This window comes from Loxodonta africana, chromosome 26, assembly GCF_030014295.1.
Source record: "Loxodonta africana isolate mLoxAfr1 chromosome 26, mLoxAfr1.hap2, whole genome shotgun sequence".
NCBI lineage: Eukaryota > Metazoa > Chordata > Mammalia > Proboscidea > Elephantidae > Loxodonta > Loxodonta africana.
Window position 1 is genome coordinate 31166497 of NC_087367.1, and position 12254 is coordinate 31178750.

The following is a 12254-nucleotide window of genomic DNA, read 5'->3' on the forward strand; positions in this document are numbered from 1 at the left end:
CAGTCCAACCTGCACTGGCCTGTGACATAAGTTAAAAATGAACTTATTGTTTTAAGCTACTGAAATTTCAAGGATGGTGTTTTTGCAGCATATCCTAACCTATCCTGACTAATGCACAATACTTAATAGCTCTATGAGCTTGAGATAGTTACTTAATCTTTCTAACCTCTATTTCCTCAGTTGTCAGTTGAGGCTCAAGACTCCTGAAACATATCTTATAGGGCTGCTCTGAGAATTTAGTGAAACAATACATAAAAAAAAAAGGATTGTAGTATAATCTTGGGTGAATCTAAATTTCAGGCAAAATAATGAAATCTCATGTTTTATCTACTTATTACAGTATTTTTATTACTTCATATCCTTGACCCTTTTAGAATTGGAAGCAATCACTATATTAGACCATTTGTTAAAGAATTTGTCAGAATACAGAAAAGGTATAAAATTGGAAAGAGTCTCAGACTTGGGAACAGACTCAGATATAAAACAAAAAAAAAAGAAAACCAAAGTAAGAAAATAAAGAGAAGTGAAAGCTGTATGACCTCTCAAAGTGGAATTCAATTAGCCTCACAATAACATAAAAACTAAAAACATATGCTGTCTTAAGATTCACTTAAATAATCACCATTTTCTTTAAGTGATTTAGAGGCATACTTTTCTATTTGCCAGTGTTATTAAATAAATCAACTCACAACATGTTATACATAAAAATAACATAGAACTTTTTTTGTTTTCCAAGGGGAAAAGAGAGAAACTGTGTGTAGAGGGTGCAGTAGTGGTAGTGAGAATTAGCAAAATAAGTTTAAAGAAAACAAAGAAGAGATGGAGAATTATGTGGTTTACATAAAAGAAAAATAAAATACCACAGCCACAGAGGACATTACAACACTCTTGCAAGCTGGCCCAAGCCATTTTAATAGTATGCTTTTCTCTAGGGTTAGAAGCTCCATTAACAGAAACTATGACATAACTTTGAAACTATCCGAAATTAGCTCAGATAAATTATTTCCTTCCTCTGAACTCCACCACATAAAGCTGCAAACCCATGGTTGGTTAAGCAAGCACTAAAATTTTGGACATGTAATAAAATCATCTGTAAGATTTCCAAGATTCCAACAATAATCCCAAAGGGAAAATATACTGATTCAATCACTGTGGTACTGCATCACAAAGCACTGCATAGAAAAGTCAATAAAAGCATCAGAGCACAGAGAGGCAAGATGTAGTCAGTATTAGATTTTGAAGGGAGCTGTCAGATAAAAGATCATTCAGATGTACTATAATTTACATCCTAATATTTTAGATTTACACTCCACAGAATTCACAGAATACATCCAATCGTATTTTAGCTCCTCTTTGCTTTATCCTCTCCTTAGTCTTTTTCATCCACTATATTAAGCTATTGATATTATACACAGTTCAAGAAAAAAATTGCCAATCGGAGTTATAATTGGTCATTTCACGGCATACCAAAAAATTGTTTGTAGGAAAAAATTCAGTATCACCAAGCTCACACATTGACATCTAGTCAGGACACATTTTCCACATCAGGAGAGACCGAGCAGCTGAGAGTATACTTAAGCCTCCAGAACCAATCAAAAGTGGTGCTTAAGTGGAAAAAGATAAGTAAAAGTGTCTAACCTACCTGGTGGAACAAAAAACACCCCATTTGGGAAGAAACTCCCATTTACCTGCCACATCCCTGTTCTGTACCAGGTCCTGGGTTGGCTTCAGTGATTACTGCATCCCCTGGGCTGGAAGTTGGACTCATCACATGCCCTGAGACGTTCTGCTGGCTTTGGAGAGGGAACAAATCTGCAAAGAGGAAAAAATAATCTGCCAGCTCCCCTTAGCTGGGAACTCAGAGAAGGCACAGCCCCTTTGCATAGGCACAGGCATAAGGGGTCCACGGACATTGAATGCCTTTCACCCCTGCATAGAACTGTGTGGGCTCAATTCAACAGCGTAGGCCCTTATTAGCACAGTACAACACAGTATATACCTAAAGCCTATTTTCAACTGTATCAGCTATAGGGTGGAGTGGCCGATTCACGATATTTGACACCTCTCTGCCCAAAAGCAGTGTCCTCACCTACCCACATCATGTGCCTGAGGACTAGTGGCTCCATTCATGCCACCTAGCCACCCCTGACAGGGGTCCAAGAATAAGTGTTACCTCCCAGTCCTTATAGCCAACAGCATTGCATGCCCATAGTCTGGTTGCAAAACTCATCTACATACAAGCTCTAGAGAACAAGGGCACACCTTCCACCCAGGCACTCAGGGGCAGTCATCAGCCCCCTGTTGTGCTCAGCTCATGCCCCCAAATGCAGCCAGATACCTGTGCCTACTCCAATCAGCCCTGCCCCTCTAGGACTGTAGGTGAGAGCCTGTACCACACATTTGGTGACTGACTACCTGAACCCATACAAGAAAATTAAAAGGACTCCTGGGCTCACATACCTAGTAACAGCTCTAACCACCTGGTGACAGGACTTAAGAGCTTCAAAGGCACCAATAATCAAAGTAGCTTATGTGACCAGCTTATTTGGGCATATCAAAACAAAACAAAACAAGCTAGGACAGAGAAGGCAAATAAAAAATAAATACTGTAACTTATTGATGACTTGGAGACAACAGCCAATATCGAATCACATAAAGAGGCAGACCATGGTAGTTTCAGCAAGCTCCCAAAACAGAGTCAAGAAACCTTCCAGAGAAAGAGGACTTCTTGGAGTTACTGGAGGTGGAATTCAAAAGATTAACATACAGAGCTCATCAAGAGATCAGGAAGGAGATCAGACAAAATGCAGAAAAAGCCAAGAGACACACAGAAAAAGCAATAGAGGAATTTAAGAATGTTATATAAGAGCATAATGACAAATTTAACAGGTGGCAAGAATCCATAGAGACACAGCAAACTGAAATTCAGAAGATTAACAATAAAATTTCAGAATTAGACAACTCAATAGAAAGTCAGAGCGGCAGAATTGAGGCAACAGAAGTCAGAATTAGTGAGACTGAAGACAAAGCACTGGATACCAACTTTGTTGAGAAAATATCACACAAAAGAATTTAAAAAATAAAGAAACCCTAAAAATTATGTGGTACTCTATCAAGAGGAATAACCTACCAGTGATTGGAGTTCCAGAACAAGGGGGGATAACAGAAAATACAGAGAGAATTGTTGAAGATTTGTTGGCAGAAAACTTCCCTGACATTGTGAAAGATGAGAAGATATCTATCCAAGATGCTCATTGAACCCCACACAAGGTATGTCCCAAAAGAAAGTCATCAACACATATTATAATCAAACTTGTCAAAACCAAAAATGGAGAATTTTAAGAGCAGCTGGGAATAAATGAAAAGTCATCTACAAAGGAAAGTCATAAGTTTAAGCTCAAACTACTCAGCAGAAACCATGCAGGCAAGAAGGCAATGGAATGACATATATAAATCCTTGAAGGAAAAAAAAAATTGCCAGGCAAGAGTTATATATCCAGCAAAACTGTCTCTCAAATATGACAGTGAAATTAGGACATTTCCAGATAAACAGAAGCTTAGGGAATTTGTAAAAACCAAAAGAAAATTACAAGAAATACTAAAGGGAGTCCTCCAATTAGAAAATCAATAATATCAGATTACAAGCCAAGACTAGAACACAGTACAGAGCAGCTAGATATCAACCCAGATAGAGAAGTCACAATTAATCAAAGCTAAAACAGTGAAAATAGGGAAACAGAGACATCAATAAGTAAAAGATAACAACATTAAAACAAAAAAGAATGACTAAATAAAGTAGTCAGATCTTTCATATGGACAGGAAGTCAAGGAGATATAAAGAAATAAAAGATTGATTTAAATTTAGAGAAATAGAGGTAAATATTAAGGTAACCACAGAGGTAACTAACAATCCTACACATCAAAATAAAAAACTAGAAACACATGAAGACTCAGCAAATACAAAATCAATGACAATGAAAAGGATGAAAAGAAAATACATAAAGAAAAATGACACAGTACAGAAAATTAGGTGGAACAAACTGTCAAGAACACACACAGACACACAAAAAATACATCTAAACGACAGCACTAAACTCATACCTATCCATAATTATGCTAAATGTAAATGGACTAAATGCACCAATAAAGAGACAGAGAGTGGCAGAATGGATTAAAAAACACAATCCTATATGCTGCCTAAAAGAGACACACCTTAGATTTAAAGACATGCAAATTAAAACTCAACGGATGGAAAAAATATATCAAGAAAACAACAATCAAAAAAGAGCAGGATGGCAATATTAATCTCTAACAAAAGAGACTTTTAAGTAAAATCCACCAAAAATGATAAGGAAGGACACTATATAATGATTAAAGGGTCAATACACCCGGAGGACATGGCCATGATAATATTTACACACCCAATGACAGGACTCCAAAATATATAAAACAAACTCTAACAGCATTGAGAAGAGAAAAATCTCCACAGTAATGATAGGAGACTTCAGCACACCAATTTTGGTGAAGGAGAGAACATCCAGAAAGAAGCTCAGTAAAGACATGGAAAATCTAAATGCCACAATCAACCAACTTGGTCTCATAGACATATACAGAACACTGTACCCAACAGCATCCAAGTGTACTTTCTTTTCCAACGCAACATGGAACATTCTCCAGAATACACCATATATTAGGTCAAAAAGTCAGCTTTAACAGAATCCAAAACATCACAATATGACAAAGCATCTTTTCTGACCATGTAGCCATAAAAGTAGAAATCAATAACAGAAAGGAAGGGAAAAAAGAAAAAAATCAAACACATGGAAACTGAACAATATCTTGCTCAAAAACTACTCGGTTATAGACAAAATTAAGGATGGAATAAAAAGTTCACAGAATCAAATGAGAATTAAAAAAAAAACCTACTAGATAGATCCTTTCAGACACAGCAAAAGTAGTACTCAGAGGTCAATTTATATCAATAAATGCACACATTCAAAAAGAAGAAAGGGCAAAAATCAAAACATTAACCCTACAACTAGAACAAATAGAAAGAGAGCAGCAAAAGAAGCCCTTGGGCACTAGAAGAAAGCAAATAATAAAAATTAGAGCAGAAATAAATGAAATAGAGAACAGAAAAACAAAATAGTTAACAAGACCAAAAGCTTGTTCTTTGAAAAGATCAACAAAATCGATAAACCAATGGCCAAACTGAAAAAAGAAAAACAGGAGAGGAAGTAAATAACCCAGATAAGAAATGAGATGGGCAATATCACAACAGACCTAACTGAAATTAAAAGAATCATAACAATACTACGAAAAGTTTTACTCCAACAAATTTAAAACCTAGAAGAAATGGATGAATTTCTACAAACACACTACCTACCTAAACTAACACAAACAGAGGTAGAACAACTAAATAAACCCATAACAAGAGATTGAAAAGGTAATTTAAAAACTCCCAACACAAAAAGTCCTGGCCCTGAGGGCTTTGCTGCAGAATTCTACCAAACTTTCGGAGTAGGGATAACACCACTACTACTAAAGGTGTTTCAGAGCATAGAAAAAGACAGAAAACTCCTGAACTCATTCTATGAAGCCAGCATAACCCTGATACCAAAACTAGGTAAAGACACTCCAAAAAGGAAAAATTACGGACCAATATCCCTCATGAACTTAGGTGAAGAATCCTCAACAAAATTCTAGCCAATAGAATTCAACAACATATCAAAAAAAATAATTCACCATGACCAAGTGGGATTCATACTAGGTATGCAGGGATGATGGTTCAATAAAAAAAAAAAAAAAAAAAAAAAATCAATGTAATCCATCACATAAATACAACAAAAGACAAGAACTACATGATCCTATCAATTGATGCAGAAAAGACATTTGCCAAAGTTCAACACCCATTCAGAATAAAAACTCTCAGCAATATAGGAACAGAAGGAGGATTTCCTCAATATAATGAAGGGCATTTATACAAAGCCAAAAGCCAACATCATCCTAAATGGAGAGTCTGAAAGCATTCCCCTTGAGATCGGGAACCAGACAAGAATGCCCTCTATCATCACTCTTATTCAACATTGTGCTGGAGGTTCTAGCTAGAGCAATTAGGCTAGAAAAAGAAATAAAGGGCATCCAAATTGGTAAGGAAGGAGCAAAAGTCTCTATTTGCAGATGATATGATCTTATACACAGAAAACCCCAAAGAATCCAGGAGAAAACTACTGGAAATAATGCAAGATTTTAGCAAAGTATCAGGATACAAGCTAAACATACAAAAATCAGCTGGATTCCTCTATACTAACAGAGAGAACTTTGAAGAGAAAAAACCAAATCAATACCAATTACAATAGTCCCCAAGAAGATAAAATACTTAGGAATAAATTAACCAGGGACATAAAAGATCCATACAAAGAAAACTGCAAAACACTACTGCAAGAAACCAAAAGAGACCTAGATAAGTGGAAAAACATGTATCAAGCAAACAACAATCAAAAAAGATCAGGAGTGGCAATATTAATCTCTGACAGAAGAGATTTTAAGTAAAATCCACCAAAAATGATAAGGAAGGACACTAATGATTAAAGAGTCAATACACCAGGAGGACATAACCATAATAAATATTTATACACTCAATGACAGGAAGACTGAACATTGTGAAAATGTCTATTCTACCCAAAGCAATCTACAGATACAATGCATTCATGATCCAAATTCCAATGGCATTTTTTAAGAGTATGCCTCTTAGTTCAAGTAGATACATGAGACTAAACAGGCAGTTCTTGTTGGGAGGTGAGATGAGAAGATAGAAACAGATAGGAGGTGGTAGAATGGACACACGAAATCTGGGGTAGAAAGGAGGAGTGTGCTGTCACATTATAGAGAGAGCAACCAGGGTCACATAACAATGTGTGTATATATTTTTGTATGAGAAACTAAAGTGAGCTGTAAACTTTCACTTAGAGCACAATTTAAAAAAAAAAGTCCCTTAACACTCATGCAAAAGGCATGATGTGGGCTCTGGTTACTGTTAGGCACAGCTCTTCACACACATTTAATATGACTAGTTCAGACTAATTATTGTAACCAAAATATTTGAAACTTCTTTCTCAATCATTTTGTTCTTGACATAGAACAATTTCACTTCAGTAGAGGTTAGCTTTTCCTGCCCCAAAGATATCAACTTTAGCTCTGATCTTCAATTTGTAAATTATAGACTGAATTCAAATAAAGTTGTGGAGGTTTTCATTCATTTAGACTCTTCTCATTCATACAACAGTAATGTTTTTGAAAGCGTAATACTTGTGGGTGCAAAAACATGCAAATTTATTTATAGTAATCTCCCCAACCCAGAGGAGTTTATAATCTTACGAGGTGAGTCAAAAACACAAAGAACTAGGAAAGCAAGCTCAACTGAGCTTCTGTTAAGGATGGAAAAATTTGGAAACAGTGGTGATGGTTAAAGAACAAGATGAACATAATCAATTGTCAATGAATTGTAGGTGTAAAAAATGTGGAAATGGTAAATGTTCTGTTACATACACATTTATGACAATAAAATAAATATATCCATTCTGAAGGAATGTCAAGTAAGGAGGAATCAGAATGAGCTGGAATCAGGTGCTAAGGGAGGCTTCTTGTGGAAGGTAAAATTTGAACTTAGAAAAATAATGAATAGGATAGAAAATAAATACATCTCCCTCACTAGAACAATTAATTGCATAAGTATATTGTGTTTTCAATTTCTATAAATTGTGGAGTACCCTTTCCTGTGACTTCCTCTGGTTACAAAGAAAAATTTTTGTACTGCACTATTTGAGCTGATTCAACATCTTCAATTGCTACCCACTGAATTGAAACATTCAACACTATAGCAAGAATTAAATGTGGAAGTTATAAAACACACTTTCCCCAAAATATGAGAAATGTAATTATCATGTAAATAGGTATATCTTTAAAGGAAATGTTGGCAGCAGGTGAGGTGCTTTATAAAAGGGCCGAGAAACATGGTAAGGAAAAATGTCTAGAAAAGTAGATAAAATAGGTTGTCAAAATTTAAGCCATGAATAATGAGGTAATCGTACATCAGATGTCAAAGAAAAAATGTAAACCCAACATAGCTTAACAATTTTAACACAATCTTTGAAGTATCTGGATAATGTGAAGGATGAGAATGCATGTCTTGACTTTAGCATTTCTGAATCTACATTCTAAAGACTTCTAAGCACTCTTAGGTGCTCCATGGAAAAGTTAGAGAGGTCATATAGGATTGGAATATGTATTTTCTTAAGCATAGCTCTTCTCAGAACCTTTAATTTATCAATATGCATTGTAAATCTTCTAAAGATATAGGTAATGTATAAGAGATTCTAGGCTTATCTGATGACAGAATTCTCCCCCATTCCAAAGGAAATATCTGAAAAACATTTTAAAGAACACTAGTTTTTGAAGAGGAAGATCCCTGGTGGTACAGTGGTTAAGTGCTAGGTTGCTAACTGTCGTGAATTGATTTAAAAAATGTCCACCCAAAAATGTGTGTATCAACTTGGTTAGGTTATGATTCCCAGTATTCTGTGGTTGTCTTCCATTTTGTGATCGTAATTTTATGTTAAAGAGGATTAGGGTAGGATTGTAACACCCTTACCAGGTCATGTCCCTGATTCAATGTAAAGAGTGTTTCCCTAGGGTGTGAGCTGCACCACCTTTTATCTCTCAAGAAACAAAAAGGAAAGAGAAGCAAGCAGAGAGTTGGGGCACCTCATACCACCAAGAAAGCAGCTCTAGGATCAGAGTGTGTCCTTTGGACGTGTTGTCCCTGCACCTGAGAAGCTCTTTGACCAGGGGAAGATGGATGACAAGGAATCTTCCTCCAGAGACGACAGAGAGAGAAAGTCATCCTCTGGAGCTGACACCCTGAATTTGGACTTGTACTGTACTAGAGTGTGAGAGAACAAATTTCTCTTTGTTAGAGCCATCCACTTGTGGTATTTCTGTCATGGCAGCACTAGATGACTAAGACACTAACCGAAAGGTCGGTAGTTCAAACCCAGCAACTGGTCAAGGGGAGAAAGATGTGGCAGCCTGCGTCCATAAAGATTAAAGCCTTAGAAGCCCTATGAGGCAATGCTACTTGGTCCTATAAGGTCACTATCAGTCAGAATTGACTCGATGGCAATGCGTTTGTTTGTGTTGTAATTTTGAAGAATATGAGTGGCCAAAGCCTATCAACATAACAAATCCATATCAGCTGTCTAAACTAGTAGAAACCAGTGGAACCAGTTGCTGTCAATTCACCTCTGACTCACAGAGAACTCATATGTGTTAGCATACAACTGTGCTCCATAGGGTTTTCATAGCTGATGTTTCAGAAGTGGGTCATCAGACCTTTCTTCCAAGATACCTATACATTTGCTCACACCTCCAGCTTTTCACTTAGCAGCCCAGCACCTCAATTGTTTTCACCACCCAGTAATTCCAAACTAGGGAAAAGGGGCTCTTAATTCGCTAATTTTTACACAGCTGAGTTCTGCAATAATCAGATAATTTGCTGTAAAGGTACTTTCTTTGCAAAAATAATGTAGTGGAACTTTTTAGTCCCCGTCCACATATCCACATTCTGGATACCTTAGTGTATTCTTTAAAAGTGTAGACTCCAACCAACAGTGCCTGAATTAAAATCACTACTGCACAATTAACCAGATGAGGGCCTTACAAAAGTTACTTGCCTCTCTGAAACTCAATTTTCAATATTGTAAAATAGGGATGATGAAACCACCTAATGCATAGTGTTATTTTGAGTTTTAAATGAGTTAATTTAGTCAATGCCCTTTTCACACATTAAATTATCACTAGAAGTTAGCTCCTCATTTTCTTGCTGCTGTTGCCTCAAGAGTAAGTGATGATTTGGTTGATCACACTGGGCAGGAAAATGAGCCTCAGTGTGGAGCACTGGTGAAGTATTCTTGAAATGTCAGGAGGAAACAGATATGTAAAAAGTGACTGGCATCACTACAAAGTCCAGCTGCAACTTCAACACTTTGGTCCTTCACTGACCACACTTTCTCCACATTCCCTTTCCTGGTGGATTTTACTGCTCTATGGAGATGTGAAATTGACAAAAGCATCAAGTGTGGGAAAGCTGCAAAACTCTTAGGTCATTCGAAAGTCCTTAGAATAATTGTTTCTGTTTTATAGCTTCTGCCTCCCTCTTGTGTAACGAAGGAAGCCACTCGGCGGATGCTGGACATCCACTTTATTTCTGTCTCAAGAGTGATGTTGGGGGCGGGGCCAAGATGGCTGACTAGGTAGAAGCTACCTCGGATCCCTCTTGCAACAAAGACTCAGAAAAACAAGTGAATCAATCACATACATGACAATCTACGAACCCTGACCATCAAACACAGATATAAAGAGTTGACCTGAGTGACAGAGACTGAGAATGAACAACCACGGGGAAACAGCGACTGTTTTTGGAGCCTGGAGCCGGCGTCCCAGTCAGGAAACCTTGGCGTCGGGCTTTGGAGCGGGGGCAGGGAAGCTGAGTACGGCATCCTGAGATGGCGCAAACACGGGACGCAGCCCTAGCCCCCAGAAGTGACCCTGGGGGAAGCCCAGCCAGTGCACGCAGACAGCACAGCGATGCGGCTGACAGGAGGAGAAGTCACAGGGAGGAAGCGACTGGTTTTGGGGCCGGGAGTGCAGCGTCCCAGCCGGGGAACCTTGGTGCTGGGCTTTGGACTGGGAGTGGAGGAACTAACCACAGCTTCTGAGACAGTGCAAGCACGGGACGTGGGCCTGACCCTCGGGGGAAATCTCTACCCAGCCAGCGCACACAGTCGAAACGCCCCTCGGGAATCTCAGATAAAACAGTCATCCCAAGCAAGATAAGTAACTTTGTCTATATTCCAGGGTGCTACTCTCTCCTATTTATATGATCCCTCTCCTCCCCTTCCCAGGCGGCTTCATTAACATTGGAATTTCCTGAGCCAGAGAGTGAACTGTGCTGCGGTTTTTCTTTTTCTTTCTTTCTTTCTCTCTTTCTCTCTTTCTCTCTTCCTCTCTTCCTCTCTTCCTCTCTTCCTCCCTTCCTCCCTTCCTCCCTTCCTCCCTTCCTCCCTTCCTCCCTTCCTCCCTTCCTCCCTTCCTCCCTTCCTCCCTTCCTCCCTTCCTCCCTTCCTTCCTTCCTTCCTTCCTTCCTTTCTTTCTTTTCCTTCTTTCCTTCTTTCCTTCTTCTTTCTTTCTTTCTTTTTTTGGTCTTTTCCTGACCCATTCTCCTGGCCTGAGAGAAGCAGTTACAAAAAACCCAGGGACCCAAAATCCTTCCCTAATTGGACTAAAAATACAGAACCAGCTCCAGCCAAACATATGTGATCCACAGTCTTGGGCTTTCATTCCTACAGGGAACAAGGTGGCCATTATAATGCAAAGGCAATTCTGATAGGGATCTGACTGTAATTGATTTAGCGGATTACTGGAAAGACAAGTTTCCCAGGTCTGATATCTCTGTGTATTCAACAGAGCCCTCACTGACCCACAACAGGGAACTGAGGGCTGAAGCTCCCCCCAGACCACCTAGCCTCCTGCCTTAGGGGTCTAAGGAGGGTGACACCTACTAATCTGTAGAGGTACTTACATTGGGGGCCTAAGGTACAGCTGCAGAGCCCACCCACCAAGTGCTTTAGGAATAGAGACACACCTACCTCACTGCCACTTGGGGGAAGCCTGTCAGCATCCTGAACCCCCCTGAGTGTGAACCCCAGCTGCTACTAGAATCTGGTGCACACAGCTATCACCACTACTCCTCTAGGTGGAGAGGTGACAGTCTGTACCACACGCTTGACAACCCAAAATCAGATTCTATTCAAGAATAGTGAATGGACTCTTAGGCTTATATATCTGGTAACAGCCCAAACCAGCTGGTAATAGGACATAAGTGATTCAAGGGCTACAACAATCAAGACACTACAATCTAGTAGTCCATCTACATATATTGAAAGAAAACAAAACAAGATAAGACTCAGGGAGCAAATATAGAATAAATCACTACAATATCTTAGAGATGGCTCGGAGACAGCAGTCGATATCAAACCACATAAAGAAGCAGACCATGATTGCTTCTACGAATCCCCGAACTAAAGAATCAAAATCTTTCCCAAATGAAGATACAATCCTGGAATTGCCAGATGCACAATAAAAAAAAAACAAAACTAATATACACGATGCTTCAAGACATCAGGGATGACCTCAGA